This window comes from Gopherus flavomarginatus (genome assembly GCF_025201925.1).
Source record: "Gopherus flavomarginatus isolate rGopFla2 chromosome 13 unlocalized genomic scaffold, rGopFla2.mat.asm SUPER_13_unloc_6, whole genome shotgun sequence".
Lineage (NCBI taxonomy): Eukaryota > Metazoa > Chordata > Testudines > Testudinidae > Gopherus > Gopherus flavomarginatus.
This window is the reverse complement of record NW_026114614.1, coordinates 12501-26729: the sequence shown is the minus strand read 5'-3', so window position 1 is coordinate 26729 and position 14229 is coordinate 12501. Positions and strand designations below refer to the sequence as shown.

The 14229-nt window shown below is 49.8% G+C and overlaps 1 pseudogene; it reads left to right on the top strand.

Moving 5' to 3' along the window:
* Nucleotides 1-12732: 12732 nt before the first annotated feature.
* LOC127041874 (uncharacterized) lies at nt 12733-12851 on the top strand (annotated as a pseudogene).
* Nucleotides 12852-14229: the final 1378 nt, after the last annotated feature.

Sequence of the window (14229 nt, the reverse complement as noted above, 5' to 3'; positions counted from 1 at the left end):
GGCTTAGGTAGGTCTTCCATTCTTCTGACCAGCCTACTAGCCCTTCTCTGCACCTGTTCCAGTTTTGTTTCATCTTAAATGTGGGAGACCAGAACTGCACACAGTATTCCAGATGAGGTCTCACTAGTGCCTTCTAGAATGGTAATAACATTTCCCTATCTTTCATGGAAATACCTTGCCTGATGCATAGAGCCCAGCGCGGATACAAAAATGTGGATCCGCATCCACCAGAATCAATGTGCAGCCGACCTGCCATCTGCTGGCCATCTTATGTGTATCTGCACCTGCAGCACCAAGCTGTGTCTCCAGGGCTAGGGCTAGCAAGGGAGGGGGAGTGGAGATGAGCAAGCAGGGGTTAAAATCAAGTCTAGAACAGCTTCCCCCCAGTACCTTTTTCAACCTTCTGAAATAAAAAATTGTCTGCAATGTAGTAGACTCCTAGGATGACATCACCCTTGTTTTTTCCCTTTTAGCCTAACCCAGAGACTCTCAACACTTCTGTCTCCTACAGGGCTGGCTCTAGCAATTTCCCCTCCACAAGCATGGCGGCACACCACGGGGGGTGCTCTGCCGCTCGTCGGTCCTCTGGCTCCTGTGGACCTCCCTCAGGCGTCCCTGCGGAGGGTCGCTGGTCCCTCATCTCCAGTGGACCTACCGCAGGCATGCCTGCGGATGCTCCACCGGAGCCACCTGCCGCCCTCTGGCAACCGGCAGAGCGCCCCCCGCAGCATGCCCCCCCAAGATCATGCTTGGAGAGCTAGTGCCTGGAGCCGGCCCTGATCTCCTATGTCCATCTCCACCTCAGTCCAAGTGTGTACATTTTTAGTATATAAAGCAACACCTCCTCCCTTTTTCTCTTGTCTATCCTTCCTGAGCAAGCTGTTTAAATAACCTCCAGAGCCCCACTGCCGCTCCGGCAGCAAGGCTCTGGTGGCAATTTAAAGGACCTGGTGCTCCAGCAAATTCTGGGAGCCCCAGACCCTTTAAATTGCCTCCTAGGGAAGCTGGGCCACTCTGGTACTGTGCATCGGCTCTTGCCGGTACGCCGTACTGGGGTGCATCAGCTTACTTTCACCTCTGTCTCTCACATAAAATCAAGAGCATTAGCGCAGTCCCTAGTGAATTCCATGGACAATCTGACACTTCACCCTTTTCAGTGTGAAAACTCTGCTTGGGGGAGAGTGATTGTTTTTTGGAGAGGTTTTTTTAGATGCTATTAGCTGACTTCATTAGTTACTGGTTTGAGATGTCTGCTTTGAGTGTCATTCCTTTGGAAACAGGTTTAAGAGTGGTAGCCGTGTTAGTCTGTATCAGCAAAAAGAACAAGACTGTATGTTCAACTCTATACATCTGATGAAGTGGGTTCTAGCCCACGAAAACTTATGCCCAAATAAATGTGTTAGTCTTTCAGGTGCCACAAGCAGTAGCGTAGCTAGGAAGGGGAGCAGGGAGAGAAGCCGCTCCTCCTGAGCACATTTTCCAAAAGTGGCACCTTTCAGGGCAACCAGCACTGGGCTCTGGACTCGGAGTCCAGAGCCAGGTTTCGTGTGCTGCCACAGGCTGGCTCTAAGCTCCGCACCGCCCTCCCGCATCCCCAGCCCAGCTTGCTCACTCTGGGGCTGCAGGCAGCGGCGGCTGGTTGCCCGGCTCCCTGGGGATGAGGAGGCTCCCACCGACCTGCAGCTGCCCAGCTCACTAAGCCGAGCCCTGCTTTGTACATGCTGCCCAGGCATGGGTGGGCTCTGCCTGGAGGAGAAGGGGCTGCAGCGCATTCCCCCAGTATGGCAGGAGAGGGATGCTGAGGAGCAGCAGCCCTGTTGGCCTCCGCCAAACCCATGCACAGCGAGGTGGCTCCGTGGTGGGGAAGGCAAACACCTCTTGAGCAGCCAGTCTCGCTAATATATCACCCCATCTAGCGCACACTCAGCCTAATCTAGTTGGAAGAACCTCCTGCAAACTCCCCATAGATGTGAGCTGTTGCTAAGGTGCCCTGGAATACTAACTGCACGTTTCTTAAAGCCACAGTGCCCTCTGTCTGCCCCGGGATCACAGTGGAGTGTCTCTCCACTGTTAGGACCCTCGTTGGTCTCTTGCCCTCTCTACTTCTCTTGCTGGAGGAGAAACTTCTTTTTGTCCTAGCGCTGGCTCTTACCATGGCAGCCCTAAACCAATCAGCCCCGCCACCCCTCAAACTTTCCCTCAAACCCAGTGATTTATTCCGTCCACAGTATTTGATGTTTGACCAGCTACGTGATCTGTTAAGCCCCAAATATTTAATAAAAACATATTTCAGAGACTAATCTCAATAGATCAAATTATTTCCGGTCTTCTGCAAAGCAGATCTAAGCATCTATTCCCCTCCTCTCCCCAGGGCAGGAGCAGAATAGTATTTTGCACAGGAATGGTTACTTCTGCTGGCTACATGCACTGTACTAGAAGCACAAGGAAGAAGCTGCGCATTTCAACTTGCTTATCTATTGGGAGATATACACTTGCGTTCCCATTTTGCTGAGATACTACACTTTTAAGCCTGTGGACAAGCAGTTTTAGTGCTGATTTTTCTGAAGCACATTTTAAGAGGGGGAATCTGCTTCTGGGGGTAGTTCCTAGGAAGTCAAAGAATATTTGATAACAAAAATGCAACCTTTCTTGTATGCTCCCCTGTCATGCTGCAAGAGGCAGCCCACCTCCCTGGCTAGCCATGGCCTGTGTTATCACAAGGGTTTGTATAGAGATTGAGAGATGTGGCCTTGATTTGAGTTCATCGGGCAGCAGAGGTCAGGAACAGCAGATAAATATTGGGCACCCAATGACTTTTGTTGTTGTTTCCTCCGCATGTCTAAGCGGAAATAATCAAGGGTTGATTTCTCTTCTGATTTACACGCCTGGACTTGGGGCTCATCAAGTAGAGCAGGCTGTGGCCCAAATGTGTTCCCTACTTGTTGGCATGCAACAAACACAGCACAAGGTTTCCACACCAAGGTCGTTCCCAGCCTCCCGGGTAGGGCTGGGGTGCTGGGAAAGGAGGTGAGGAGCAAATTCTGGAATCTGGGGTGGTGGGCAATTTTCTACGGCCTTGTGGTTTGAAAGCTACAGATATGAAGCGAGTCCCTTTGCTTTGGGGTTTATAGCATGGACTCATAGTAGCCTGGCACCCATTTTCGGGCAGCCCTCATTAAAGCGCTGCATGATGCATTTGGCTGGAAACAGGCAGGTCTCAGGTTCTCTGGCTCTGCCTGTTGGTTCTAATATCTCTGGCAGGAGGGTGTGGTGTCACTTTAGTCACTAAATAACGAGTTGTTTACAGATCTAGTAAACAATCCAATCCTCCTGAACTTCTGCCCCACAGAGGCCTTCTTGTTAGGAGCCTCTGCTAAAGCTAGTAAAACAGCCCCACTCTCTCTGGGTTGGCACAAATTAGTCCCATTGGGGTCTCTCTCTGTCCTTTTCATGCTGTTTCTTAAAAGAGGAACAACTGTCCCCCCCATGCTTGGTGGATGAGCCTTCCAACTAAGGCATCTAGAAGGACTCAGTACTCAGTGTTTCCAAAATGTTAGACTGCCAACCTGTGTCATAGAGACGTCTTTTGTTTAACAAACCCCATGAATAAAGCTACTTTAAGGGAAATTACTGCTTCATTCAACCCCGAAGAGCTATGAGAATCTTTACTCACCAATTTTCATAAAACTTGTATTTGTCATGTGTTTTTGGTGGCTTTACTATTACGATCTATTATAAGTAAAGTGCATTTCTTTGGTTGATTTTAAAATTAAATTAGTAACTGGAAAAAATGGTCAGTATTTTTTTTAAACCTGGGACAATTATAAACTACTGTGTTCTGTCATTTACTTTCTAGAATCTCTAAAGTATGTCTAAGTATAATCTAAAGTTCTCCTGTGAAATGCAGGCTGTGCAAACCTTTCCATGGCTGGATGATTCTTGTGTTTTTATTTTAAGTACAAATAAATATGTATAACAAATTTAAAAGTATGTAAATAGTAATCTGATATGTCGGGTGGCGCCTTTTTGATGTGTTCGTTCCCCCTGATGTTAGAATCTGGCTATGCCACTGGCCACAAGTACTCCTCATTCCCATGGAAGAAATTCTGTATGCTCGGACCCTAGTTGTTTTCTAAGATTGAAATTAGGTTTTATTTGGCACTGGGTGCAGATTGCTTAACTTGCTTAGTTTCCTGTTTGTCCTGTTGGGTCATTTTTTGTTGCAGTAAACCTTCATGAATTATTAAACATATAGGAAATAATCACAACAAACCATCCTGAAATAGACTAATTTTTATACTTCCATTCTTCAAATAATCCAAGAACTTTCAGGCACCTAAATGGCCTCTGCATTCCTACCAAAAGTTGCCTCCTCCCCGTTGAAATCTAAAAGGGCACTGCTGCTTTCTGTGAGTTCCTTTTTTACCATCCTATACAATTAAATAAGATGGTTATCATTATTTATTGCATTTGCTAGTATGGTTCAAAAACATGATGGAAAAGTTTCTGATTTCTATTAAATTCTATGACATTGTCACAGGGAGAGAGAATTGCCATGCATAAACACCTAGCTGACCTGGTTTTGCCTACCTGAATGTACTGTGCTCATCATCTGGATAACGGAGTGCCTTACACATTTTGAAGTTTGTATTACCATTTTTCTTGTGTAATCCCACTTGCATGAGCAAAATAAGATTTTTTTTTAAGGTTGGGCAAATCAAGGTGGATTTCCATCATGATTCCAAGAAGCACATGTTCAACCTGGGAGTTGTGGTTTTGATGCAATCCAGGATTGGGCCCCAAACCACTCATGTCCTAGAACCGTTTGAAACAGCTCAGGCTTTGTTATGCTAACAGAAATGTTTCCTCTCCAATTTCACTTTAAAATAAATACAAACAAACGCTGGCATTGCACAGAGGCCAGAGGCGGGAAGTTTCAGGACTCCTCAATGCAAAGTTGCAAACAACTGAAAAGGGGGATGAGATGGAAACACTGGTTGGATTCGAATTACAGGGGGCACAGCAGGTGCCCCTCAGCTTTGTGACCCGCTCTCCCCTTGTGCAAATAGTTTAATCCTCCATCACCCCCTTGGCCCCTCCTTCCCAGCGCAGATGGCTTAACCCTCTCAACTGGCCTAACCCAACCCCCTCCAGAGTTTAATCCCGCTCCTGGCGCCTCCCTGGTGCATGTGGGTTAAGCCTCTGCTCCCCATTGCAGCTGGGGCCTCACGTTGCTTCCCTTGCAGCACTGGGGGGCAGGGGGCTGTTGTCTCTCCACTGTGCTGGGCTGTGGGGTGGGAAGAGAATTCTGGCTCTTGCCCAATCAGTGTTTACATGTGACGGCTCAGTAGGAAGTTGGGCTGAACCGAGGTGGGTCCTGCGGGTGCCTGGCTGGGGAGCGTGGGGCCCCGAGCTCCTCCCTGCGGCAGGTCCCGGCGCCACTTGGCATCGCTGGCCTGGCGCCAAAGCAGCGATGGCCGAGCCCAGGAGGTACAACTTCCCTGACTGGGAGCCCGGACATGTGGGCTGCGCACCATGGCCCGTGCCTGCCTTGCTGCGGGCAGAAGGGGCAGGACGGGGCAGCGGCACCAGCCATTCCACCAGCCCTTGAGAAGCATCTGGCCAAGAGGCTGTTCCAGACCCACCGAAACACCTCGGTGGGCTTCTGCCTGAGAGTCCTGGATGCGTCTGAGTGCCGCCCCCCCCCCCGCTGCTGACATTTGCGTTCCCGCTCTGCCAGGCCCCGGGGGCTGCTTCACACCCTGCCCCCTCCCTGCCCGTGGGAGGCGAGGCCTCTGCCACATCACTCGAGAAGCTTCTTGGGCCTAAGTGCATGGCTGTCACATGGGAAACTCCTGTGCCTCCACCAGATCAGTATGAGCTGTGTGACCCCACTGGTGGGGTGGGGGGTTCCCAGGGCCGGCCTTCCCCGTAGGCAGCTGCTCCAGCCCCTGCTCTGAATCTTCCCCAGGGCCCCCACTCCCCTGAAGATTGCAGCCAGGCCCGACCCTGCACCCGCCGCATGAGCAGTGGAGTGACCCACTCCCTTGACTCCCAGCCCCGCTGCCCACAAGTGCTGGGGGGGTTCCCCCGAGCCGGGAGCAGAGCAGGCTGAGGCCCCAGGCCTCCGAGGGGAATGGGGTCTGGCTACTTCCTGTGGGAAGTGGAGTGACTCGGCCCCAGCCTGCTCTGCTCCCCTGGCTCCCAGCTGTGTCTCCTGTGAGTGCTGGGGGGGTCCCCCCAAGCTGGAGAGCAGAGCAAGCTGGGGCCCCAGGCCTCCAAGGAGAATGGGGTCTTGCTACTTCCTGTGGGAAGTGGAGTGACTCGACCCCAGCCTGCTCTGCTCCCCTGACTCCCAACTGTGCCTCCTGCGAGTGCTGGGGGGGGCTCCCCCCAAGATGGGGAGCAGAGCAAGCTGGGGCCCCAGGCCTCTGAGGGCGCTGGGGGGTTGACTAATTCCTTTGGGAAGTGGAGTGACCCAGCCCCAGCCTCCTCTGCTCCCTTGGCTCCCAGCTGTGCCCCCTGCGAGTGCTGGGAGGGGGTTCCCCCAAGCTGGGGAGCAGAGCAAGCTGGGGGTCCAGGCCTCTGAGGGGGCTGGGGGCTGGCTAATTCCTGCAGGAAGTGGAGTGACCCGGCCCCACCCTGCTCCACTCCCCTGGCTCCCAGGCTTAGGAGGAGTGGGGAACCACTCCCCAGCACTCGACAACCCCCAGCCCCCCCACTCCAAAATAGCTAGAGCGGGCCCTGGGTTTTCCCATTGTGCCCTGGAGAGCCAGGAGACTGTTCTTGGCCCACAGCATGTGGAACTTCCAAGCACTGGACAGGCACCACACCACTCTTTCACAACTCTGAACATAGTCAAAGACACAATTTCAGATGTGCATTCTGTTTTAATCGCTGTAGACTAGTGTAGCATGACTTCTTCCTCCGGTTGGTTTTTTTTTTGGGGGGGGTTGTTTTGATTTTTAAGTGATGCCTTTATTTGCTTTTGGGTTTATATTTTAGTTTTCACCTATTGTTTGCAGGCTAGGAAATTCTTTTTAAGGTGACTTGTTCAAGGACAGCTGGGATCGACAGCATGGTTGTCTAATGATAAAGTGTTTGTCCTGATTATTTTTGGAGCCAAAATGAGTTATTAAAATGAATCTGTTGTATGCATATTGCATGTCCTACCTCAAAGGACAAACTACTGAGCCAATCAGCACTTAAAATTCCTGTGCATGCTGAGGGCCTGATTCAGTGCCCCTTGAAGTCAATAGAGAGATTCCTATTGACTTCAGTTGGTGTTGGATTTGCTCCTGTCTGACTTGAGGTTAAAAATGAAAACTGGACGCCCATTTCAGAACCAATGTAAATGCAACCAGGGCTTTGTCTCCACTAGAAAAAGAAAAGTGCATTTTTAACCCATGTTAAGCTAATCTGTGTTTAAAATCTTGGTGAAGACAAGGTTATTGTAGTTTTAACTCATGTTAGCTATTCAAGGTAAACTTGAATTTCCTAATCTTCAAGCAATAGATTAAAAATAAAATATAAAACTAATGCTAAGCAGCCAAATAAAGGCATCATTTCAATAAAAAGGTGGGGGGGAAGGGGAGGGAGAAGACTTAAGCATGGGCCAACAATGATTCAATGCTAGGGTTTACCTTGACCAGCTAATACGTTTAAAACCTACAACTGCCTCATCTTCCCTAGGATTTTAACACCGATTAGTTAACAAATTTAAAAATACACCCTTCTCCTCATCAAGAAAAGGGATTCAGCTTTGTCTTCACTGCAGTAAAAAGTGTGTGCTTAAATCAGTGTAGGTATCTCAATGTAAAATCCTAGTAGAGACCTGGCTCTGAAGTTTTCACCTCAGTGAAACCTGAGATCAACCCCAGCTAGCTACATCAAGGTAAAAGTCCCTGTGCCTTATCTCCACTAGGATTATATGGTGAGATGGCCAGCTGGATGCAAAAACACACCCTTTTTGAAGTGAAGACAAAGCCTGAGGGTCCGCAATGGATGACTTGCCCATGTGGTCTAGTCTACTTAGCTAAACTCTTTCTCTGGTTCTTAGCCAGTTGCATTCTATCCCAGGGGTTCTCAAATGTTATTGCACTGTGACCCTCTTCTGACAACAAAAATTACTAGCTAACCCCAGGAAGGGGGACTGAAGCCTGAGCCCACTCAAGCCCCGCTGCCACAGGTGGCAGGGACAAAGGCAAAGGCAAAGCCAAAGCCTGGACCATGGGGTTCAGGCTTTGGTCCTGGGTTCCAGCAAGTCTAACACCAGCCCTGGTGACCCTATTAAAACGGGTCCGCGACACACTTTGGGGTCCCAACCCACAGTTTGAGAACCACTGTTCTATCCTATCCTTCAAGAGGCACATATATGGCTAATTCTGTAGATACTCCTTCCAAAGTCCAATGTGCAGGGCAGTTACCACTTGACGGCATTTACAAGAATACAAGCAGCAAAGAGTCCTGTGGCACCTTATAGACTAACAGATGTACTGGAGCATGAGCTTTGGGGGGTTATACCCACTTCGTTGGATGCATCTGACAAAGTGGGTATTCACATCGAATGAAGTGGGTATTCACCCATGAAAGTTTATGCTCCAATACGTCTGTTAGTCTATAAGGTACCACAGGTCTCTTTGCTGCTTTCATAGATCCAGACTAACAGGGCTACCCCTCTGATACTTGACAAGAATACAAGAGACCAGTGAATCAGCTACAGCTGTGGAATTTTAGATGCTCCAAATCAGTGTTTTTCCAGTGGGCAGCCAGTAACTTGATCTCACTTATCAGGACTGAGGTTTTAGTTATCCCATTCTGCTGGATAATTAGATTTTGCACCACCTAGTCGGTGGTTATAATTATGTAGTAGACCAAGTGTTTTGGGGGAGGATCATTTTTATAAATAATTATTTGAAAGATCCCACATATTCAATGTTTGCTCTCTCTAACTTTACTGATGCTCCTTTGCCCTGTCTTTTAGCAAGAAGGGGCTTTTGTTCTCTAAGTTTGATGATTACAAAATGTTTCACTGTCTTGTCATTTGAGGCAAGTCACTGCACCTCTCTTTGTCTCCATTTTCCCACTTGCAAACCTGGAATGCTTCTTGTCTTAACAGGAGGATTGAGAGGCTTAATTACTCTTTGTAATTTGAGACAGTCAGGTAGAAAGTGCTATAGAAGTGCAGTGAAGTATTTTAACATATAGCATAAGGGAAAATTAGAAGCTAGCAATGTGTCTTGATAGGGCGGGGAGTGTTCGTCTAGCAGCTCACACATCAGATGCTGTTTCTTTGTTGCATAGAAGAGGTGTCTGGACGAATGTAAGCATGAAGCGATTCATGGCTCTGCTTAATAAGAATGAAAACAAGGACCCTCCACAGGCCAAGCTGCTGTATCTAGCAGGACAACTCTGTGGCGATCTTCAGAGCGTGTCTCCCAGCCTGGAAAAGCTGGTTGAGGCAATGATTGGGTGCAAGCTTCAGGAATATTTCCTTACCAATATCAATGTAGTCTGAGCCTGTGTGCTTGTCCTTATCCACAGGGGACGGCATGACACAGCTGCAGACTCCTGGAAGTAGGAATGAACAATCAGTTGTCACTTCAGTGGAACTACAGGAAGGGCTGAGAAGTGGTGTTAGACAAGCTCTGATAACATGCATGTCAGGTGTCAGAACATCCCTGTTGAGGTCCCTGAGGAGTTTAGGGGAGGGGTATACAGTGCAGAGCTCTGTAGGGAAATCATGGACAAAACATCTCTTAGTAAAAGACAGCATTTTTTGGAATGTAAAAGACTCCAGGGACCACAGAATTGCAATTCCCATTGGAATTGGGATCTTTATTTTGCTTAAAGCTCACCATGTCCTTAAGTGTCTTGCTGGATCATGTCCTGAGTGCTCAACCCCTTGTAGGATGAAGCCCATGTGTGGAATGCTGTGAGGAAGCTTGGGCTGCCAGTGATCGTGCTGTGTGTGTTGTGTGGAGAGAAGAGACTTCAGTTTCCAGAGCTGTCGGCTTTGGACCATTCACCAGGTCTAAATTCACTGTTTTTTAAAAAAAGCCACAGGTGCATACTTAGCGCTTTTCTTGGAGGAGATGCCCTGTGCAGGTTTGAGAAATAATAGTGGGCCATGCAAGAGACTCATACTTTTGGGGAAGGCTGCCAACTCAGCTGATCCAGCGTGAATCCCTTTCAGTCCTTTCAGGATGCTGAGGGGTTTTATCCCCTCTGTAAAAGACATTGGTTGACTGTCTGGAGAGGGTGTGCTCAGCCCTTGCTATTGTCTTAGTGTTGCAGGGCAAAAGAGAAGAGGGAGCTGGTGCAACTTTGGAATGAGATCCATGTGACGAACTGGGAATGTTCTTAGTGTTTTGTCTGAATACTGTGTTGGTGCCTCAGTGTCCCCTAGGCAGTTCTTAAGTATCTGTCAGAGCAAAGGGCCAGTGCACCTAAATGCCTGATGCTCTGTCTCCTAGCAACTGATGGCCTGGGCCCCTCCTCTGCAAAGGTGCCAGCTGAAGGTGTTGGAGACAAAGGGATCAGGTGACATCCTGGCCAGGGAAAGCAGCTGAGCAGAGAGGAGGGACTGGGAGGGGTTGTTAGTCTGGAGCTGGCTGGGGTCGAGGAGTGAAGTGCAGACGTGAGCGGTCTGGTTCACTGCCCCCAGAATGTACCCGGCCGAGGGGTCCAGTTCGCTGTATCTACAAGCTCTGTTTTAGACCCTGTTCCTGTCATTGAATAAACCTCTGTTTTAATGGCTCGCTGAGAGTCATGTCTGACTGCGAAGTGGGGGTGCAGGACCTGATGGCTTCCCCAGGACCCCACCGAGGCAGGCTCGCTGTGGGAAGCGCACGGAGGGGCAGAGGATGCTGAATGCTCCAAGGAGAGACCCAGGAGGTAAAGACGTGTGAGCTTCTTGCCCTGAACAAGTCTGCTCCAAGGGAGAGGAGTCTCCCCAAAGTCCTGATTGGCTTGGTGAGGAGCAGTTCCAGAGCATCACCCGGTGACTCCGTGACAATCCACTACCACAAAGACATGGAGAAACACCACACAGATTCCCTGACATTGGTGCAGAGATTCCGGTGCAGGAAGAGGTACCTTGGCAGGGGGATGATCTGGTGCTCTTCCTTTACTGTAATTTGGGGGTGTGGTGGATGGAAACTAAAAGGCTGTATTCACATCCTAAGATGGATCTTTCTTGGGGAACAGGTTTCACTGTTAACTTGAAACTTTGGCCTACTCGTATTGCAATCAATGGCAAAACTTCCACTGAGTTTAAAGGTGCAGGTTTGGGACCTTGGTGATTATACTTTCTTTTCTGGACAGGAGTCCTCCACCAGTTTCCCTCTGTCCTGAAGGCACAACATATCGAAACTATCCAAAAAAAGTTCGCCAAACTCTGCACAGATTTGCTGCAAATGTGACAATGAAGCCAAACATGGATCAGCGAGTATGGATGCTATATGCTACAATGGTACTTGGGCTGTTGCTTAACGTTGCCTTGCACAGGAACAGCAGCAGCTACTGTGATCAAGGCAACATAAATGTTTCCGATCTAATCCCTTGTTTCAGTCAGGTTTCGGACTGCAGTTTCTCATCTTTGATCATTACCCAAAGGGGTGTGCGTTCTAATATTTCTTAAGCTTAAGCAAAAGAAACTCAGTCGTTCTGTAGAGCAAAGAAGTGGGAGAAAATGTCTTCCCTGTTATAATAGTGTTCTAATAGCTCTAGTGTTGAAATGACTGGGTGAAATTTGACAGGGAAATAGCTCTCCCTGAGAAGCACCATAGGTGTTCTGGTGCTAACTGGTTGTGATTTGACTGAGTTATAACCCATTTAAAAGTTCACTGAGTTTTCTTGCTAGGCTTGTAAAGTTTGCCTCAAAAATAGTCAGCCCTGTGCATATGTATATCTAGCTTAGCTGGACAGAGACAAATGTAGTGAAAGTGGCCTCTGAATGAGCAAGGACTTGGCAGGAATCCTTGTCTGATTCAAAGAGTCCTGTGGATGTTATAGACTGACAGATGTATTGGAGCATGAGCTTTCATGGGTGAATACCCACTTTGTCGGATGCATGCATGCACCCAGAAAAGCTCATGCTCCAATACATCTGTTAGTCTATGAGGTGCTACAGGACTCTTTGCTGCTTTTACAGATTCAGACTAACACGGTTACCCCTCTGATACTTGTCTGATTCACTGTTTTATAAGGTAAAAACTGCAGCGCTCCAAAAATTTTCACTCAAGGGGCTCCCTCCTTCAAGCTCCCACGTTGTATGGGTTACAGGTTATTCTGGACATGTTTAGCTTAGTTCTGCATTGTGAAATATGTTTTTTTAATATATATTTTCATTAAAACAGCAGTAACTTGCAAAAATCTGTGTTAAGAGAATGCTAAGGTTGCTCAGTTAAGAGCTTAGAAGTCAGGAAATGACAGTGGAAAGTAGCACACTAGACCATAACTTTGTCCTGTTCTGTGTGAGCATTATGCTACATGATCTTGTAATTTATCAAGCAGTTTAATATAATAATTTTTCTACAACCTCAGATATGTGCATGTGTACTACTTTGAGTCTCTTAAAGTTATTTTATGCAATGCACACAATAAGCCATTCTTACACAGTATTCCACTGATTAAATACAACAACATAGAGTAACAGTGAAATTTGATAGCATGTATAAGGCCCCCAAGTTGGTGACTAAATTAGCTTTGTAGTGAACTTCCTTGAATTACACCCAAAGCCATACCGGACCGAAAGCCCCCGATCCCGTCCGATCTCGGAAGGTAAACCGTCCCGGGCCTGGCTAGTACTTGGATGGGTGACCGCCTGGGAATCCCAGGTGCCGTATGCAGCTTTTCCCGGTCCCAGCCGCTCCCACCTTTTTCGGGGAGGGAGGGAGGAAGGAACTGGGGCGGGGGTCAAAAATCTACCTCCTTACCCTCGAGTCCCCCCCACTCAGCCTGAGGGACTGGAGAGATGGACGGCAGGTGTGAGGGTCCCACGGGCTGACTTGACCGAGGACCCACGGCTTCCAAACTCTCAGGGGGAGACCCAGGGCCTGGACGGATTGGCCCGGACCCGTTTGGTGCCCCTTCCCTGGCAGGCCAGCCCGCAGGACCTCCCCGAGTCCTGCCGAAGCAGCCAAGGTGAGGCCTGGCCTGCCCTGAGGGCAGCGGGTGTGTGGCTCCCCCGGGCTCCCTCCACGGAGGACCCACGGCTCCCAAACTCTCAGGAGGAGTCCCAGGGCCCCGGGCGGACTCGCCTAGACCTGTTGGGAGCCCCTGAGCCCGGCCGCCGGCCCACAGGACTGCCCCGACTCCCCGCAGAAGCAACCCAGGTGAGGCTTGGCTTGCAGGGCCAGACGGTGGGTGTGGGGCTTCCCCCGGGCTCCCTCCAAGGAGGACCCACAGCTCCCAAACTCTCAGGGGGAGACCCAGGGCCCAGGGTGGACTCGCCCGGACCTGTTTTAAGCCCCTGAGCCCGTCTGCCTTGACTCCAGCAGAAGCAGCCCAGATGAGGCCTGGCCCGAAGGGCCGGACGGCGGGTGTGGGGCTCCCCTGGGCTTCCTACACAGAGGATCCATGGCTCCCAAATTCTCAGGGGGAGCCCCAGAGCCCCGGGCGGACTTGCTCAGACCCTGCAACAGGCCACCAGCCCACAGGACCACCTCCTGTCTGTCCCTTCCCCGCCGAGGCAGCCCAGGCCAGGGCAGGTGTGTGGCTCCCCCCGGGCTCCGTCCAAATTTTGCCCAAAGACCGAAGGGAGTGCTGGAAGGTTGCACCGGTTCCTGAAGAAAAAAAAACATGGAAAAAAGGATTGGGACCTCTGAGACAGGGTCCCCATCGCCACACGAGCCGCCCAGGGCTCGCCCTCCTCGGCTGCGGAGAGTGACTTGTCCCCGGTCGTTTGGATCAGGCACATGGAAGTCAACCACGGACGAAGTGCTGTCCTCCTGTGGACAAACTTGAGATTACCTCGAGACCAACCGGCTATTGGATCAACCAGGTTGCTAGATAGGGGTTGACCTGTTCTCTGAGGGGGGACTTTGAAAAATTTTACAGCTGCTTCCCGGGGGTTGACCCACCCCCCGAGAGTTTGGGGGAGGACTGTTAAGCCTCACCCCGGAGAGTTTGGGACATGACTGTTAAGCTCGCCCCCGGACTGCTGGGGGGTACGACGATCGTTAAGCCTTCCCCGGAGAGCCCGGGAGGACAGCTGTTGAGCCTTGC